The sequence below is a fragment of the Macrosteles quadrilineatus genome, unplaced genomic scaffold, assembly GCF_028750875.1.
Source record: "Macrosteles quadrilineatus isolate MER2022 unplaced genomic scaffold, UCM_ALF_1.0 Scaffold_11__1_contigs__length_5352618, whole genome shotgun sequence".
NCBI classification, from domain to species: domain Eukaryota; kingdom Metazoa; phylum Arthropoda; class Insecta; order Hemiptera; family Cicadellidae; genus Macrosteles; species Macrosteles quadrilineatus.
The window spans coordinates 2,037,926-2,050,495 of NW_026542604.1; the positions used below are offsets into that span (position 1 = coordinate 2,037,926).

The following is a 12,570-nucleotide window of genomic DNA, read 5'->3' on the forward strand; positions in this document are numbered from 1 at the left end:
GTAAAAATATCAGTGACAGCTAGGAAAAGGAATCTTTATCAAAACAGCTGTTCGTAATTTCATATATGACGTGTTCTCTTAACAGATTATTAGTATTTCATAAATTAATGACTTATGTAGTAAACATGGAGAAAATAAACTAGAAAAATCACACAAAATTGTGTTTTTGATCGTCCGTTATTTTATTTCCAAAATAGTGAGGCCATATTTTAATGGCTATAAGGACTCTCTCGCCAATCCTGTGGATACAATTAAACCATTAGAATCATAATCGGTACTCTAGTTTTCTTTAGAGTAGGCCATGAGTAGGCTGCATAAAATGCCTTCTGGGCCGTGACAGACGGACATAAATTGAGATAAGACATGTTTCAACTTCTTCAATGTACAAAACATAAATAACCCCAAAATATGTATAAGTCTGAGCAATGTACAGACAAAACTATAACTTTATTGATATAACTGGGTTTGAATTTTAAATAGGCTACCGTATCTAAATAAAATTATAAAACTTCTTTTATAGTTTTACAAATAGTGCTGGGCGGGGGAATAATGTTTCTCATTTGTTGTGTACATCATTTATGAGGGGGGGGGGGGCTGTTGCTCAATTTGGGGGGGGGGGTGCGTCATGCGTCTAGGGGGGGATGGGCACCCCTGGATTTCGTCAAACAGAATATGTAAAATTTGTGTCTGTAAGGTAAAGATGTATGTCTGGATGCAATATACAATAAAAAAAAGAGTCAGAGAGTTCCGAGGTATTTTGTTATCTGAGTTTTTAAAAGATCTAAAATCACGGTTATTATAGAATGTCATCAAACATAGTTACTCGTTCGGTCATACTTTATCGTTACCGTGAATTAATTAAAATACACACGCATCATTAAGGTGCGAAATGTTAAGTTTTGGTTTTAGTACATCGGCAATGAGTTAACTATCAACCACTCTTCGGATCTGTTCTGTAACAGCTTTAACTAACTCCTCTAGCGTAACCAAATCTTCACTTGTATCTAAATAATGTTCAGGGAACATTACGGGTTTTCGTATAAAAATTAACCATTTTATTAAATAAGGTTATATTAATTTTGTATTTAATTTGATAATCTAAAATGTTTAAAACTTTAGAAAAAAATTTAGGTAAATTACGAGTCAATCCAGCGGTATACGGACACAAGTCGCAAACTCAGAAATCGAATGAATAATAAATGTGATTTATTTGCGCAATATTTAAAGTTAAATGCATTGTCAGTGGCCCGAAGGTACAAGCATACGTTCTATATACGATTTGAAATGGAACTTTCAATAAACTATGATCTTATATATTTTATGGTACAGTATTTGGTACTTAAAATATTGTATCAATACCTAACTTACATTTCATGTGGCTACAACCTTTGCTGAGTTCCAGCGCAAAATATTTAATCGGTCACATGACTAAAATTAGTTAGAACGTTAGGAAAAAATAAAAATAAAATTATTAAACTTGTAAAACAGGAATTGTGTATTTAAAATTTACAGTTGGATGGTTTAAAAGCGATTCACAGTAATATAATTGCATGAGCGCACTATGCATTTATATTGAAGCCTATGTCTTTATTCTTTCTTTAATCATGCTAGCCTTAGAGGAGAAAATTAATTACTTTAATCTGTATTCATATAATTCATTACACTTAAGTATTACACACAATTAAAATAGTTTTAAATGTTTTGCGGACTGAGTAATTATTTAATTATTTTGTCTATGGTGATACTTTATAGAATCTTAATATTTTAGCCAAAAACTCTGTAGTCTACTTGTAGGACTCCCCTACGTAGAAATTAGAAAGTTTATATACAGAGAGTAAAAATGTTTTAAACTAACCGAGTAACTTTTTTTTATTTAAAAATGGGTACTCTGGTTTTTCTGTATATTTAAAGTAGCCTGGTGGAAATATTAATACAAGAATATTCTTTGGCATATAAGTAAATGATTAAAATTATGCTGCACCGATATTAAAATAGTAATTAATAAAATATAACATACAGTTAAAACGTTTTTAGAGGCGTTTTCTGTACATGATCGACTATATTAATATTGGTGATAATGCATGAAAGCACGTATAAAGATTAATGTTTTGATCTAATCAAGGAAATTCTTCCTTTTAGGAATCTTTTACAGGGCTTATTAATTGTTCTAGGTTTACCTAAAGTCACTTTAAAACATATTACCGAAAAGCTATATCTATACATATACACTGTAATTTTTTCCGACGATCGCGACTTCAGATTCTGATTACATCAGATTGACTTTTTATAGCGAATTTTCAAATAAACCCCTTAGTTATATTTCAATCAAACTTAGATTGTTTCGTTTACAGTTTTGTTAAAGCAAGTCCAAACCATATTTTAATACCTCGTTTTGGTTAATTTTAGTAGAAGATAATGTAAATAGTTGGATAATATTTACCAACATAATTTTAAAGTTATTCATTTACATAATCAGTTATTTTAGAAAGATAAGTTCATATCCTTATTTTGTTGGTAACAATATTACAAACAAATAAAAACATCTTTTAGTTGCTTTAATTTCAAAAGTTTAACAATGAAAATTAAAATTGTCAATTTTTGGTGTCAACAAAATCGGTCGTTCAAACAACACTGGTTAATAGTTTTGTATCTAGCATACCATATAAGTTAAAATACCTAATTAAATTTATGCATAAAATGTGCATTATTTTTACTACATCTTGAACTAATTAATGTTAACTGCATACTCTAATGTGTACTGTTTGCGGTAGTTGCTAATCGATTAGTTTACGCTGTAGTCATATATATTTTGTTTAAATGGAGAAATTCGGGAAATATTTTAATTTGAAAATAAATTTAATGCAGGATGTTTAAGTAATCGTTAATAACTTAAATGTTAGTATTGTTGCAATTCCTGCACAGCTCAACTTCTTATGTTCTAATTTTATACTCAGTTTCAAAGTACATGTTTGGTTCTGTATACATTAGGTATCGATTTTTAAACCAAATATTGTTTCTTTATGTTCTGATGTTTATTCTATGTCAGTATTTCAGCGTCATTGCCATTGTCATACAAAATATATCAATTTTAATTTATGTATTTATGTACTGTTAACATAGCAGCTAATATTATTATTGTAGTTTTCTTAAAACACTCAAACTACCACATAGCATGTTGACATTGTATGTATTTATTGTAAAATGGTATATAACGTGTTAATAAATAAACAAATAAACGCTTAGGTAAATATTACTTCTAGATAAAAAAAATATGAGGAAACATCAAGTTGATTTTAGATTAAAACTGCCACAAACGAAATAGAAAATCGATTTAGTCATATTTCAGCTGTGGTAATTTAATACCTAAAAATTAATAAACAATTAAGATGATAAAAATATCACTAATTTGAGGTATATGATTATTTTATAGCATGTTTGACTTCGAAGGGTGATTATAGATTATAGATAGATACTATATCACAATATTAACTCATAATTACAAATAAGCCTATAATTTGTTGTTAATGATGTGTATAAGTCAGCAATTAGACAATTGTAAATTGTTTAATTCAATGCGAAACATCAAAAATGTAAAAAAACACAATTATTAACCTTTTGAAAATACTGTACCAACAGAATAAAACAAGTACCAAAACCCGTCGTCTACAACCAAGAGTTTATTTACCAGATCAATAACAAGGATTTGAATCCCGCGGGAAAACCACACAGTCGAAAACCCCGCAATAAAACTATAAATCGAGTGAAGAGTTCAACAATACCGCATTAAAATCACAGCACTTCACCAATCCACACAACAAGCACAAAATGGCGATCGGTGATGGAAGTTGGCTCGATTAATTACACTAATTAATTCGCGATAATGCCTCGACCATCAAACTAGAACAATACGTGTGAACTGACGAGGCACGCAGCGCTATAGCGGAGAGTCGACGAACTACACGTCGCGCTGCCATTGGTCCTCCGCGAGCCAATCAGACAGCAGTTATGGTCGCATGACGTCACACACCCCTGTAGTTTTATTGTTACCTTCAATTGTATTGGGGTTCATTGTCGTTGACACTTCCACCCTCAATAAAATAACTTAAAGGGTTCTATTTTAATTGCGCCTACTTTGACTCGGATACGGTTACCCAGTTAATTGCATCAAATCAAGTTCAAGTAGGATATGTACAAATGAAGCGTTGAACTGGGAGGGTTGAACACTGTCACTGTCACGTGATGCTTTGACTTTGTAGTTTGCAGTTCGATAAGTTACTTTACAGGTTTAATTTGACGACTTGTGATGTTAAAAAGGGGTTTAAAATTTTACAATCGTGTAAATCCTCTTCATTCTCAATTTAAAAACCCGTATGCAAATAATCAATCAAAACTATTTACTTGAACTCTAAATCCAAACACAAGAAAACAAAACAATCATTACACAACTATATTGTAACTAGACTAAATAAATTAACACTGAACAATTTGTACATACTATTTTTCAGACAACAAATCAGAATGTGGCCTACACTTATTATACATGACAACATCTCTATATTCAATACAAATTTAGGATTAAATAAGTCCTATTAAATAAGTTATATTTTGTTCTGTAACCTGAACCAATATGCTTGGAACTTAAATCTGATGGAAAATCGTTAGTGCGGAATTAAATTATCTACAGCTTTTATTGTACAATGTACAGTACAGTTAAAGTATTGTTTATTAAGCTCTTTAGATTATTGTTGATTTGTTATAGATTGTTATACTATGTTTTATCTATGGTTATACTTTGTTATTTCTCCACTTTGTTATTCAGAACTGCGTTATATTGAAATTTGTTGTCTCGTTTCCAGTCTTTACTACTTGTTAGTTTGATAATCATCATTCTTACAAGTGCCTAGGTTTGCTGCTACAGGGAGGGTAAAAAAGTGTTAATTCGGTTTTCTTTTTAGTATTTGAAATTATCCAGGCTCTCTCGCTTTTTCCATTGTAATATTTATCCCAACCCAAATTCAAATAGTAAATACAGTATTTTTTCATTTCAACCAAGTTAGTAAATGTTTGTAGAAAAATGAAATTAGCAAACTTATTGACTGTTTACAATTAACATATGTTCTTCTTCTCACTTTTAATTTCTGACAACAGCTGGAGTTTCATAACAATGTTTGTTTCCCATGTTTATCTTATGGAGAAATACGAAACTTTAAGGGCCGCAGGGCCTCACACTCTAATTATTTCCCCTAAAAAGAAAGTTTCCTGCACAACTTCATGTTACGCTCTTTTTAATGACACCAAAAACATGTCAATATGTTCAGTAGTTTCGGAGGAGTAATTGTTACAAAAAACCTGCTTGCGTATTAAATAAGTAACTAGTGAACCTGTGCGGCTCAATGCCCCGCAAAATAACATATGAATTTAGAAAACAAATTCATCGTGTTATATATTGACTCGACGTCGAAAATTAAATACAGTAATAATAAAGCCTTAAAAGCGAAGCAGTCCAGCCATTTTCTAGCTGAATGTGTATTATATTTAGTAAATTAATAAGTGTTGAAGTTCAAGTATGTTATAGGGTAGTTATTTTTTAAAGATTTTTAAAAACAGATTCAACAAACAATTTAATCATATCGAACCAATAGGCCTGTGTAGCATATTTTGAGGTTCATAAAATGCTGCTTGAAGAAAACACTTAAAAAAATAAACACTACAAAACAACATTTTTTTTCTCACAAAAGCACTTCCATGAATACTACGATTTTAGTCATAAAGTTACCTTCAGGAATATTACCCTGGTCAGAATTTACCGTAATGAATATGCGTATCCTACTAAAAGATGTTGCCTTACTTAAAACAACATATAATATAGTTGCTCATGCACTGAAATTGGTCTGGATAAGAACAGTGCTGCTCTTTAATTAAAGTGCTTGGGCTGCAAATGCCAAAGATAATAGAAATTAGCATCTTTCCATTTTAAAAGGTAAGTTTGTTTCAGACGGGCAAATTTTTATCCTCGAAATCAAAATATGTCCCCACTCACTTGTTCCAGTTAGGACTTTTCATTCTATTAAGTTGTTGACCGTTCTGATCACATGAAGCCTTATCCCATTAATGAGGCCCTTTTTGATGTATTAATATTCCTCATCAATAAAACCACTGCCCCCTTTTATTAGTCTAATCTGTGTCTTGGCAATCCACTGACCTCTATTTTATATTTAACAACTCAGTTGGATTTTCTAGATGGGTGTCTCCGCCTTCGTCTGTTTTCGAGGACCCGCTCTTCTTTCCCTTGGTATACTGACAATAAATTGTCAAGTCCATGTAGTGATTCATTAATACTGTTAGTTTATAAAGAAAATTAGAAGTTAAATTAAGTTAAGTTAAAAATTAAAAGTTACTTGGCTTAGTGCTATCATAACTGCAAACTCAAAATACACCCACAAGTAAAAAAGAATCAAGTTATTGGTTAACAAAAATAACAATATTATTCACATGAAGTAGATGATTTGTTTGATTTGTTGATCAGCTGTTTAGTTTCAAATGAATTAATATTGTCAAAGATTTGTGATTTTAAATACATAAATTATTATATTAAAGTTTTCTAAATCATGGTAACTTATTCTCAACTGAATTTTACCATTCCCAGCATTAAAATAAAGTAGTAAGATCCATTATGAGTAAACTTTAAGGTACACAATCCTTGATTGAAATGTAATATACATTACAGTCATAACACAAAGCAATTATTATGTAGTAGACTTTTACTATTTTCAAGAAACAAACATATGTTTCTGTAAATAAAAATTATCTCCCATATTATCCTTATGGAGAAATACGGAACTTTAAAGGGCCCCAGGTCCTCATTCTCTAATTATTCCCCTAAAAAGAAAGTTTCCTGCACAACTTCAAGTTACGCTCTTTCCAATGACACCAAAAACATGTCAATCGGTTCAGTAGTTTCGGAGGAGTAATTGTCACAATAATCCTGCTTGCGTATTAAATAAGTATATAGATAGATTACCAAACTTTATATTTATTAAACTTTATTTTATAACATAATCATTATATTACGCACTTTACAAATATATAAATTAATAAATTCCCCGCCACAGTAAACCTGCAGACTAAGCGAATTTCAATTTGCGTGATAGGATATTCCATTTAAATAACATTAAGTTTGACAAGTCCCTTGGTTCGCTGCCACAGGGAGGGTAATAAAATGTTTTTTAATAGCTTAGTATAAAATAAATACATTTGCCCAGTTTGATCATAATATATCCATAAACGATCAAATTACAACATTTTACAATATTCACCATCAGAATAGCATAGGAATTTTAAATATTCGATCTTTTCAATTTTCTCCAAACCAATAACACTGTAAAAACACTGTGATACACTAAATTATTTGTTTTTAAGCTCTTTAAAATACAGTAGTTTAGAGGGACATTTAGAAATTTTGTGTTTTATTTATTTATTTTATTTTTTTACGGCAAACACCATTTTTACAATCGTTTTACATTGTGATACATGCGACAAGATGCTTATTACATGCTGATAAATGTTGTACAGATACATCAGTGATACATGCAAAGATTAAAATGAAAAGATGAAGAACATGTTCAAAGAAAATTACATGCAGTTGTAATAACAATTAAAGAGTGAAAGTTAAATTTAAAAGGTAATCATAATAATTAAGTAACATGCTCAGCGAACAACAGGCTATAACTATAGGTAACAATAACAAATAAAATAGATAACATGCTTGGCGATAAATAATCTATAACCAGGTAACAATAATAATTGGCAACAATACTGACAGTGGTGATAGAGATGCAATGCGGAAACGAGTAATAGTGATAACAATAACGGACTAAAAAAAAATAACAGCGATAATGAATAAAGAAGGCAACAATGATAAAATTAAAAAAAAGATAACAAAGTTAGACTCTGATACAAACAGCAGATAAACAACAGCAGACTGTTGAGGGTCAAAAGTAAGAAAACCCAAATTTTACCACATAAAACCGCCGTAACACCCCGTTCCAATCAATGGTCGCGAACTCATTATTACACCTTCAAACCAAATTTAATCAAAATCAGACAAAAAATACTCAAGTTGATCACGGACACATTGGACATTGGACTTATTCTAAAACATTATTTAGTATCAGCTGTTACCATTAGCCAAAATGTTATGGTGAGTAGTGAGGGATAGATTATAACAAACCTGGGTACTCCCCAACAGATGTTGACCAAGATAAAACCATAATAGCTGATCGGAGATGAATTATATACATTTTTGCCATAGAGTGGATAAGATGACGAGTCTACTAACAGTATCCGAACTCAATGATGCTATTATAACCCCAGTATACTTGAGAAGGTAATGGATGGAACGTATGACAAGAGCATCGATGTATAATGACAAGAGATGTCAAGAGCAAGCAACAAATCAAGGCTAGGCTGAGAACGATAAGTATATCTATACTTATTTAATACACAAGCAGATTTTTTTGTGACAATTACTCCTCCGAAACTACTGAACCGATTGAAATATTTTTATATGGAAATAATTAGAGAGTGAGGCCCTGGGGCCCTTTAAAGTTTCGTATTTCTCCATAAGATTAACATGGGATACAAACATTGTTATGAAACTCCAGCTGTTGTCAGAAATGCTGTTCTGATATTTAATTTAACTAGTGCTCCTGTTGCTCGAATTCGAGCTATTGCAAAGTATTACAGGTGTTATTTCAAAACGAATAACAGTCACAATTTCTGATTACTTTAAATAGTAAACTCAAAGATAATGTAATCAATCACTCCACTCCAATTTTAGAACCTGGAAACGAACTCACCCTGTAAACGAACGCTCACTTCACTTCAGTTATTGAAACTGAAAACGAACGCCCTTGTGTGTATCGTATCATGTATTTACTATGAACAGCTGTAATTAATACAAATTATTCGTTTGTTTAAGTAAACAAAATCCTTTCTTCATAAGAAATACATTGGGACTTTGATGGCCTGTAGGGCAAAGCCCGAGGACTTTTATTACAGGAATTGGTGAAAGGGGGCGTCTACACAAAAAACACTTAATGTTGACATTCGTTTGTAAAAATCTGTCCATTATTAAGGGAGGAGTAGTGTTTCGTAGAAATTGCCTTCACGTATTATATATAAGGATTTTTTTACAATGAGAATTGTTTCTTAGTGCCATGTGGTCAATATGTTATACTTTTGCATATATTTGAAATGATATACACTATATAAAATGATGGTACTGTAATACATTAAGAGATATTCATTTAACTAATCAATAAGTACGATTGAGCCTTTGCCTATATGTTTCCTGGTAAGTGTGTTGTAACTGTTCCTTATAGTATATCATTCTCACCCACCCCGTAGCGGAGCACGGGCAGAGCAACTAGTTTGCATTATTCCAAATCGATTTTACAATAGGTTTCAAGTCCAACTACAATTGTATCCAAATCCAATGCGACCTTGTCATGAGAAGAGCGAAGAGCAAATAATAAATCAAGAGTTAAAGAGTGCCGTCTCAACAGACGACAACCTTCAACCTTAAGTTGAACCCGAATCAAGAGTTATAATTAGGTTAAATATTTCCCAAAACAGCAGGGCAACAAAAAGTTTCGGCGGTAAATCAAGATAATTGTCAATCAGCGATGGCGGACACGTGTTACACGCGTGTCTGTCTGTCTGTCGAGGGAAGGCGGTGTCGCATGGACGTCTCGGCAGTCAGTCAGATTCCAGTTGAACATCCGCTAAAAACTCGTGGGAAGAACGAAAATGACACGTCTTTAAATATGACTGGTACAAGAATATAGTCCAAGGTCGGGACAACCAGCAAATAATCTTGTAAATTAATAGTTGATTTGCAAATTCGTCGAACTCTTGAGCTATTTTCTAGAGTTCAAGTCCTATTGTGCGTTTAATATGTTGTTTTATATCAAACATACATAAATGGTCCATAATTGTGCAACGATCTTACTTTATTAGGGTTGCTGTGTTTCGACTGAACGAAACCGGGAAACAAATCTGTGTCCCTTCAAAGTGTTGAGCCATTCTACGACCAACTGTTAATTGGTATGGTTAAAAACAAAACCAACTCATAAAAATCTAAATACTGCACTATAATAGTAAATATGAAATATATACGAGTAGTAACATCACGTACTCGCCGTACTGCCGTACTTCGGTAATGTTGTATGATGACTGTAGGGGAAATGTTTCATTGAGTGAGTGATGATACAGTTGACTTGGTAAAACAATTAATAGTTGTAACACTATTAAAACCAAACATTCTATGTTAAAACACACAAGGATAAATTCTCCCTATGTGAGAAGCTTATACAGAAACTATATCTTTTAAGCCACGACTTTATTTATTTATGTAATGCGAATTTGATTCAATGCAACATCAAATAAATAATCATTATTTAATGATACAGATATTTCTTTTCTCGAACTAATGATAATTTGACTTACAATATACACCAAATGTAATGTGTATTAGTTCGTAAATTTGTATAGTTAATTGTTAATTTTATTGAATTAGTTAGTTAGTTGTATTGAAATAGTTAATTGATTAATTGTAAGACCCGCAAATAAACACACCCAATACTAGGATGTGGTTTTCTGCTATATAATAGTTACAAAGCTGGAGGGGTTTCGAGACAAAATATATCATTTAATTAACAATGCAGAAGAACAATCAATATTACAAATATCTACAATAAAGTTCTATAACAAACTCGTGGTAATGTAACATCAGCTGTTGACCAGCATTGTTGCGAGTTGCGACACTAGTCATTGGATCGCGGAACGTCGCAACAATGGGATCGTCCTCGGATATTAGAACAGAAACGTTACGGATCAAAAACATAAAAGAATTACGTCGCTGGATAGAATTTAATACTAATAATCTCTACATGTGTTTTGAACGTTTTTTGACAGACACATTGAAATAAATACAAACATATGTAATTTTCGTATCATTTGTTTGTTTATGATCCACATCGTTTATATTTTATAATCCGTGGGATCGTCAAACAACACGCCCATTCTGGTAGCGCATCGTCAAAAACGACAGAACGTCCTTGGGTTTTCATGAATACTCTTTGTTCAGCATTAGTGTATAATCTTTTGCGGTAAAATATTCTACGATTTTGAACAGTCGTATAATCATCAGAACAGTGGTTAACATGGATATTGTTTTTAGCCTGAAACTAAGACATTCCCAACAATTTAGAGTAAATCATAGGAGTCGTTTTTGAAATTATTGTGCGCAAACGTTACTCATGTTATAGTATAGATTATCGTGAAAACTTATAAATTATAATCATTAGATTATCGTGAAAACTTATCTATATATATAAAATCCAATGTATGTTTGTTTGTATGTTTGTCCTTTATGGACTCCAAAACCGCTCGACAGATTGTAATGAAACTTTCAGGCATTATTAAGCATTATTCAAGGATGGTTTGTGTGAAGTTTGGTGCAGATCCGTCAAAAGGGCTCCGCCCCAGTGGCTCTGGAGTTTCCCATGTTAACCTTATGAGTACTCATATTTAAATGGAATTAAAGAATCTTAACAGCTGGTTCAACTAAACTATCTGATTCTGTGATGTTCAATAGCATTAAAAAGTTAATAGGTTTACCAACAGGGTGCAGCACTATATTTTTTTAAATTATGAGAACAGCTAATTTGCAACCAAAAGGTGAGTGAGCGTAGCGAACGAACTTCAACCTGGAGGCGAGTTAGCGTAGCGAACGAGCTAACCTGAAGGCAAGTGAGCGCAGCGAACGAGCTCCAACCTAAAGGTGAGTGAGCGTAGCGAACGAACTTCAACCAGGACGTTATTGAGCCATGCGAACGAGCTCATCTTGAAAATGAACGAGCATGTGACATAAAACCACAATAGGACAGGACGACGTCTGTCGGGCCAGCTAGTATACTATAATCATAGCCTAATTGTCATTTTAAATAATCAGTACATTACGCCAATGAACACAAATCAATTATGTATTGGAATTGCCGTCGAACTAAATAAATAATTGTTTCATTTGTCGCTTATAATCGTTCAGCAACTAGGCCCTCTTGTAATGATGTATATCAAAATATAATGTGTAACTAATTCTCGTTATATTTAACGACGCACCATCTTTAAACCCAATTGTCAAGTGAAATTCAAAAATTCAATTGTACGTCATCTTACTTTAATCCAATTTCTATTGGAATTAACCTTTTAAATCAACAAATCTTAGTCACTTATCCATTCAGCAACTTAGTGAGCAGCACATTATCAACACCTCGGTAGGAGATACGGCCGAGACGGTACTGGTCGCGGGCCTGCGGGACACGTTTATAGCCCTGATAACATCGCGGTCACAAAAAAACACTCATAAAAATTTGTCGTACAAGACTTAACAAGCAGATGGTATCTGGGACTGGTATCGCACGGACCTCTTGGAGATGCGATTCTCATGGTGGTCTGTGGAATTTTGTGTTGAATCGGTTGCTGAGCTTTATAATGTTTGTTTATTGA

General features: G+C 32.5%; 1 protein-coding gene across 8 annotated transcripts in view; it reads right to left on the reverse strand.

The window, feature by feature from the left end:
- Nucleotides 1-12,570, reverse strand: part of LOC129004781 (eyes absent homolog 2-like) — a 107,525-nt gene that overhangs the window by 77,618 nt on the left and 17,337 nt on the right. For 3 of the 8 annotated variants that reach the window (XM_054433416.1, XM_054433414.1, XM_054433409.1), the window contains exon 1: nucleotides 3,686-3,895. The exons of 1 other annotated variant lie outside the window; for it this stretch is intronic. The gene's annotated coding sequence lies outside the window, so the exon portion shown is untranslated. Of the gene's footprint in view, nucleotides 1-3,612; nucleotides 3,896-12,570 lie in introns of those variants that run through there. 4 more of the 8 variants (XM_054433411.1, XM_054433412.1, XM_054433410.1 and 1 more) reach the window with 4 other exon arrangements.